This window comes from Micropterus dolomieu, linkage group LG20 (genome assembly GCF_021292245.1).
Source record: "Micropterus dolomieu isolate WLL.071019.BEF.003 ecotype Adirondacks linkage group LG20, ASM2129224v1, whole genome shotgun sequence".
Classification (NCBI taxonomy): Eukaryota; Metazoa; Chordata; class Actinopteri; order Centrarchiformes; family Centrarchidae; genus Micropterus; species Micropterus dolomieu.
The window spans coordinates 4,845,848-4,852,598 of NC_060169.1; the positions used below are offsets into that span (position 1 = coordinate 4,845,848).

At 42.1% G+C, this 6,751-nt stretch overlaps 1 long non-coding RNA gene across 1 annotated transcript in view; it reads left to right on the plus strand.

Moving 5' to 3' along the window:
* The first annotated feature begins 215 nt into the window (after positions 1 to 215).
* The window catches only part of LOC123959301, a 12,335-nt gene continuing 5,799 nt past the window's right edge, over positions 216 to 6,751 (plus strand). The window contains exon 1 of the long non-coding RNA XR_006822262.1: positions 216 to 340. This is a non-coding gene — a long non-coding RNA (uncharacterized LOC123959301). The remainder of the gene's footprint in view (positions 341 to 6,751) is intronic.

The window sequence follows — 6,751 nt, forward strand, 5'->3', positions numbered from 1 at the left end:
AGGGCTGAAATAAGCACGGCCGAATGAACAAATTAAATTATTGTCTGGCCTGCCTACCTGCATGAACTCACGGTGCATGAAAATGTGTTTTGGGGGCGTGGCTTTGGAGGGAGGCGTGAAGGGAGGGGGTGGGATGATTTCAGTTAGATACTTTTAAAATCTAGCTGTCTCCGTTTAATACTCCTGAGAATCCAAGAGCAGGACACAGACAAGGATTTCAAGAGAAATTCACAGTTCGGGTTTATTCACAACTTCACAAATGTGCAACTGAGGTTTGTTGCTAGAACTCTTGCAAAAAGGCAGGCAGACGCAGTGAGCTGGGCATGCGGTGGAACAGCAGGTGAGGCGCTGAATGATGTGGACAGAGTGAGATCTCTGGCAGGGAACAAAACCTGAAGCACAAGCAAAAACAGAGTCAGGCAGAAGATCGGGAAACAAGAGCAAAAAGAGATTCAGAAGTTTGGCTGTAGCATAAATACCACAGAGATGAACAGACAAACTGAAGTGAATCCTCTGGAATTACCTGGATGTCTGCATAAATTGGTCGTTAAAATGTGATCTGATCTTCATTTAAGTCACGACAACATGTGCTTAAAGTAATACCAAAGTAAGAACAATTACATGTTTTCATCTTTTTATTGAACAAACCGTGTAAACATTCGCAGTGCAGGGTGGAAAAAGTATGTGAACCCTTAGATTTAACAACTGGTTGACCTTCCTCCAGCAACAACCTCAACCACACGTATCCTGAAGTTGCAGATCAGACCTGAACAACGGTCAAGTGGAATTTTGTTTGCAATTTTGAAATCCAGGTAACATTAATTCCAAAGCGTTCACACACTTTTTCCTGTGACTGTATACTGCAGGTCTTGATTAGTAGACGAGTCTCAGGCTACATCCACACTACTACGTAAAAAACAAACAAAAAAAAACTATCTCCGTCCACCCAAACAAAAACACTGTCAGTGCAGTTGTGTTTTTGCTTTGCATGACTGATAAGACCCAGTATCTGCGTCATCGTTTTCAGAGTCCCTGTTTTTGCCTGTCCGCACTAAATACGCTACCCCAGCGTTTTAAAACGAAAATGGGATCTGTCTTCCTGCATGTGCTTGCCACGGCCATGCAACACACACCCACACACTGAGAAGACAGACAGGAGACAAACATGAAACACAAGGAAGGGAAAAACAGCAGAAACACCAGGAAGGGGTGGCACAGCCAACTATAAAAGTCTAGTTCTCCATCATTGCCTACCTTGCCCGCCCCAGCTTTAAAGGTACAATTGAGCAATGTATTTTAATGCTGCTTTATACATAGTAACCATAATACATCACTGAGATTTATTCAACTGCTGTAAATCAGTGCCGGTTGCAGAGAATTACAAATTTCACACTGGCTCTGTGTATTTACTGGGAAAACACCACCTTTCCTGGTATCTGTTTATTTGCTGGGAAAGCTCATTTCAAGTCTCCCAAAACTAATCACCTCGTGTTTTGTACCTTTCCGAACACTGATTTGTATTTGGGATTGAATTTGTTAGGCAAGTAAACAACCTATTTTATCTTTAAAGTCAGCAGCATGTAGTATGCTGAAATCACAAAGTGAATTTGATGAAGTTAATTAAGGATTGTGCAGAAGGACACACATTTCGCAATTGTGGTTTCCTACATCTGCCACTAGACGTTACCAAGTCATATTCTATTGATAGCCCCTTTAAAGATACCGACCTTTATAGGAAATCCCTTTAAGCAAGAGAAATTGCAGCGCATGGATTCACCGGGTTAGGAGATTTTTTCGTAGAGTCTTGAAGCCTGTAAATGAGTCTCAATGACTTGTTAAGACAGATGAGTTTTGCAGTGAATTTAAATAGAAATGAGGATCGTGTGAAGTGGGGGAGGGGAGCGGGGATGCTGGTGATATTACATGCAGCGCACTTCCCCTCGACGGGAAGTGTTTTACAATGCAGCCGTCAGATGTAGAGGAAGGCACTTCCACCGGAGTCCAGTTAATTAACCACATCAGTTTCTTAATGTGATCAGTTTTAATTAAAACGGAATTTAATCGGGAGTAGTAACAGGAGGGCAGCAGCGGTGACAGTTGGGGGAGGGAGGGGGAGGGGGTGTGAGGAGGTTATGCCACAGTAGGCAAGTTACTTAAATGTGTGTGTGTGTGCGTGTTTGTGTGTGTTTGTGCCAGGAGCTGCAGCAGCCCCGGTTTCCCTCACTTCAGATTTGTGGGTGTCTAATTAATATGGATGGAGCATTAAGCCTTTTGGACTCTGGTGCCTCTCATTTCATGACTATTAATGATTTTAATGAACTGGGCTAATAAGGCCGTTTTTCTTCGCTGAGCTCTGGAAGGGCTATCCGACACACGCCAGGGTCAGGAGGACGGGCTTCCACAGCACTCACAAACCCATTAACGCTACATAGTCCGTGCGCTCATCAGACGCTCAAACACTGAGAGCACCGTGTGAAACTCTCTCTTTATTATGAAGGAAGGTAGCGCCGGCCGGCCTTTAGAGGAGGCAGGTCACACGGTGCTATGTTGAACAGAAATGAACAATGAACGAAACCAAAACCCTTTTCAGATATCAAATATGTAACATTCTGTTAAAGCTTTTTGACATGTAGGTGTATAGGTGTTACATAAATATTCTACAATAGCTTATTCAGATATGAAAGAACTATGTTGAGAGAGAAAATGCTTGCAAGTTACCAGGAAATGTATTAAATGACGTAAAACTTTACTTAAATTAATCATCAATAAATGCTGCCAGAACTCCAGATTTAAACATAATCTGTTTTATGAATGACAAGCCATTTTACATGAGCAGGGAAAAGCAACCTTGACACATGAGGATTTTATCTTTTTTTTTTGTTCAAGCTCCAGTCCAGTGATTCTACTCTGGAGAGCTTTTGTCCTGTCCTGCGGGAATGAATGTGTCTCATCTCATTTTAGTCGAATCAACTTGGAAACAATGCAACACAATAAAGTGGCTGTGCTGCAGAGGCGGCGTTGGATGAAATAAGAAACGGAGTGTGACTGAAGAGTGTGTTCGTTTCACAGCGAATACAGAGTTTTTTCGTCTTTCATCTCTATAATCATGATGTGAGAAACTGTGCTGACTTTCATCACTAACTTCAAGGTCTGGTTGAAAAAGGAAGCTACTCTAGTTTTGTTTCCCATGCATGAAAGCTCCTGACCTTTGCTGCCATTTCACATTGAACACTATCCCTGACCACTGGTCCTGACAACACTTTCTTCCCCCACTGGGCCTGATAGACCGGCATTGATTATCGCTTCGCTATAGCAAGAAACAAAGCTCCTGAACTACAATCTTCACCTTTCTCCATCTTCCCTCTCACACCATTCTCCTCGCCACCTGGGTCAAATCATGGTGGAGTTGCTGGCCTTGCGTGAGGAAATTTACAGCCCGATGTAACCATCTGTTATGTAGCAAACGCATTATGTTCGGGCTCCTTCACCTTCTTGAACGCACTGCTTTGTATTGTAAATGTGCCATTAGCATTCATGAAGGTATTTACATGCATTCACAAGCCACGTTGCTGGTATTTATATCCCACAGCGAAAGTTATGGCATTCTCCCAAGTTATGATTGCTCCCTTTAAAGGGTCAATTCACCAAATAACTCACGCACAATGTGACAAAGATTAACTCTTGGTGATGAACTTTCAATTTGTGAATTTCTCTTTTGTGTATAACTAGCTAAATTAAGACATGTCACATCAAGTTCACATACTTAAATAATGTAGCTTTTGAAGTACAGTACGGAAGCCCTAAGGGGCCATCAATTCAAATATTTATTTTACTCTGTTTTCCCATGATGGGAAACGGGATAATTTTCTCGTGATCTCGAGATCAAACTACAGCTGAATACAGGGGACGGCCGGTGTGTTTCTTTGGGATCATTGGAAGTACTTCACAGTGTGATTAGCTTAGTTGGTAGAGCACAGGACTCACAATGGATTCCCTGAGGATTGCTGGTTTGATTCCTGCTCTTCATATATTTTTTTTCTTCTTTAGTGTGTTTTTTATTATGCTCTTCAACAAAGTTATTGTGACGAGATTCAGGGAAATCCAATCACACATTTACTGATGGTTATTTTAAAGGGTCCTAAATAGCCGTCAGGAAATGTGTAACGTTAAATGGATTCCCCTGAATGAGAAGCACAGGAATTTCCTCTGCCTGGGAATGATGGGGAAATGAAAGGTCCTTAGGTTGATGGATGTGGACTAATCGCCAGTCTCATCATAAGAACTTTGTTGAAGAGGATTATGAAAAAGTTAAAAATGAAAGTAAAGTTGGTTTCAGTGCCCGAGTCTTATAATGTAAGACGTCATAAGAGCACATCAAGTCAACACATTATAATTGGCTATGTCTGTTCATTTAGCCTAAGCATTTACACTGTCGGCGATTTTCTGTCTTCCTGCATGTGTCAGCTGCAGCTGTGTTATGTAACTACTGTATGTCTATTTGTCTAATATTATAGATTCCTCTTTGTTAGTAAAATATACCACTCTGCTGCCAGTAGACTTGTTCATGTTTGCGATTGGTCATCTGCTGCTAACACCGCCTCTTTAGGGTGAACGCGCTCATGTCTGGATTGGGAAACTCTGGGTTGCATACCGAGTTGTTCGTGTGACCACTTATCCTGATCCCGATTGTTAGGGTTACTGAAGCCGGATAATGAAAAAACATCCTGGGTATGTTCAAGGCCCCTGATCAAATGCCCAAACTGTAAACAAAGTCTAAGACGCACATCCTTGACTGTGTGTGTATGGATCTATATAAGGTGGCTAAAAAGGGAAATGATTGATGACTTTCTCTATTGTATTCTATCATAGTTTCCAAAAACCACTCTTCTCACTCACCACCTCTCCAGTTCTTTCCTGTCTCCCTCTCTGTCCACTGAGTCCACAAGAGTCAACATGAGATTATTTGTTTGTAACCATTGCATGCTGTTCATATTTGTTCATATTTAAACAGCATGGGGTCTACATGATTACGGATGACGGATAGCTGTAGGTAAATGTAGGCTGTTGCCTTCTGAAGTTAGATCCTTTATTTACCTCCATGCCTCCTCTGCCGCCATCCATCTTCTCCTTTCTCCTTTTCTTGTGCTTGATTAGAACAAAGTAAACATCCATTAGGAGCAGCATTTGTGCAGCATTAATATAAGAAACATTCATAGAAATACAGATACGGAACCAGCTGCTCATTTTCATTTTCAGCTCACCCTCTTTTGTAGAAAGCCCAATGTCACTGCTCATTTTCATTGTTATTGTCATGACGTCAAACACAGGTCTTTGACCAAGGGTGTGTTTTTATTATGCGTAGGATTTTCCCCCTTTCTGTTTTCTGCACTGAACAAAATTATAAACGCAACACTTTTGTTTTTGCCCCCATTCATCATGAGCTGAACTCAAAGATCTAACACAAATCTGTCAAAATCTGTGTTAGTGAGCACTTCTCCTTTGCTGAGATAATCCATCCACATCACAGGTGTGGCATATCAAGATGCTGATCAGACAGCATGGGTATTGCACAGGTGTGCCTTAGGCTGTGGTTATGAGGGAGCAATGCAATTGGCATGCTGACTGCAGGAATGTCCACCAGAGCTGTTGTCCGTGAATTCAATATTCATTTCTCAACCATAAGCCGTCTCCAAAGGCATATCTGAGAATTTGGCAGTACATCCAACCGGCCTCACAACCACCAACCCAGGACCTCCACATCCAGCATCTTCCAGGATCGTCTGAGACCAGCCACCCAGACAGCTGCTACCACAATCAGTTTGCATAACCAAAGAATTTCTGCACAAACTGTCAGGACCCGTCTAAGGGAAGCTCATCTGCATGCTCGTCATCCTCATCGGGGGTCTCGACCTGACTGCAACTTCGCACAGCCATTGAAAAGGAGTCGGCCAACATTCCACAACCTGATCAACTCTATGCGAAGGAGATGTGTTGCACTTCGTGAGGCAAATGGTGGTCACACCAGATACTGACTGGTTTCTGGACCCCCCCGGACCCCACAATACAGTGAAACTAAACATTTTCGAGTGGCCTTTTATTGTGGCCAGCCTGAGGCACACCTGTGCAATAGCTAACTTCAGCAACCCATGCGGCTTATAGTTCAATGTTGTTGTTAGCATCTGTTGACAACCAGAGCTTTGTTGGACTACTACTTCACATTTATGTAAAAAACGGACAAAACTGGAAGCGAGGAAGTTGAAGTACTAGGTTAGTTCAGAAAATATGTCTCTGTAACTTTACTCCAGCTATCGTTGTACTTTACTGCAAACAAGTTAGCATAGCATAGTCCCGATCGCTCCAAAATCCATTCAGAAAACATTTTAGAAGGTGTTGTCCTGCTGACTTGCTGACAGACCTGCCAAAGCATGAATTCATACGTTTAAAAAATTAGCATCATATTGTAGTTATTAGTTAGTTCGGTTTGATCTGTTTATTGCAATTAAATCACAGCAAAATGTTCACTTTGGTTCATACAGCTGTAGTAATTTTGAGTTGTGTTTATTCGCGTTATTGCGTTGTGTGTGTACACTTGGCAGTTGTCCAGTGATAAAACCCTCGCGAGGAAAGTGTTAGTTAAGGATTAAATTCGCGTTTGGTCTGAATGCACACCGGTTAGCAACAGCTTTGTTTGCCAAATAATCTACTGTGCCTTCCCAGCTGTAGCGCTATAATTGCCTTTTTTAATTTATCC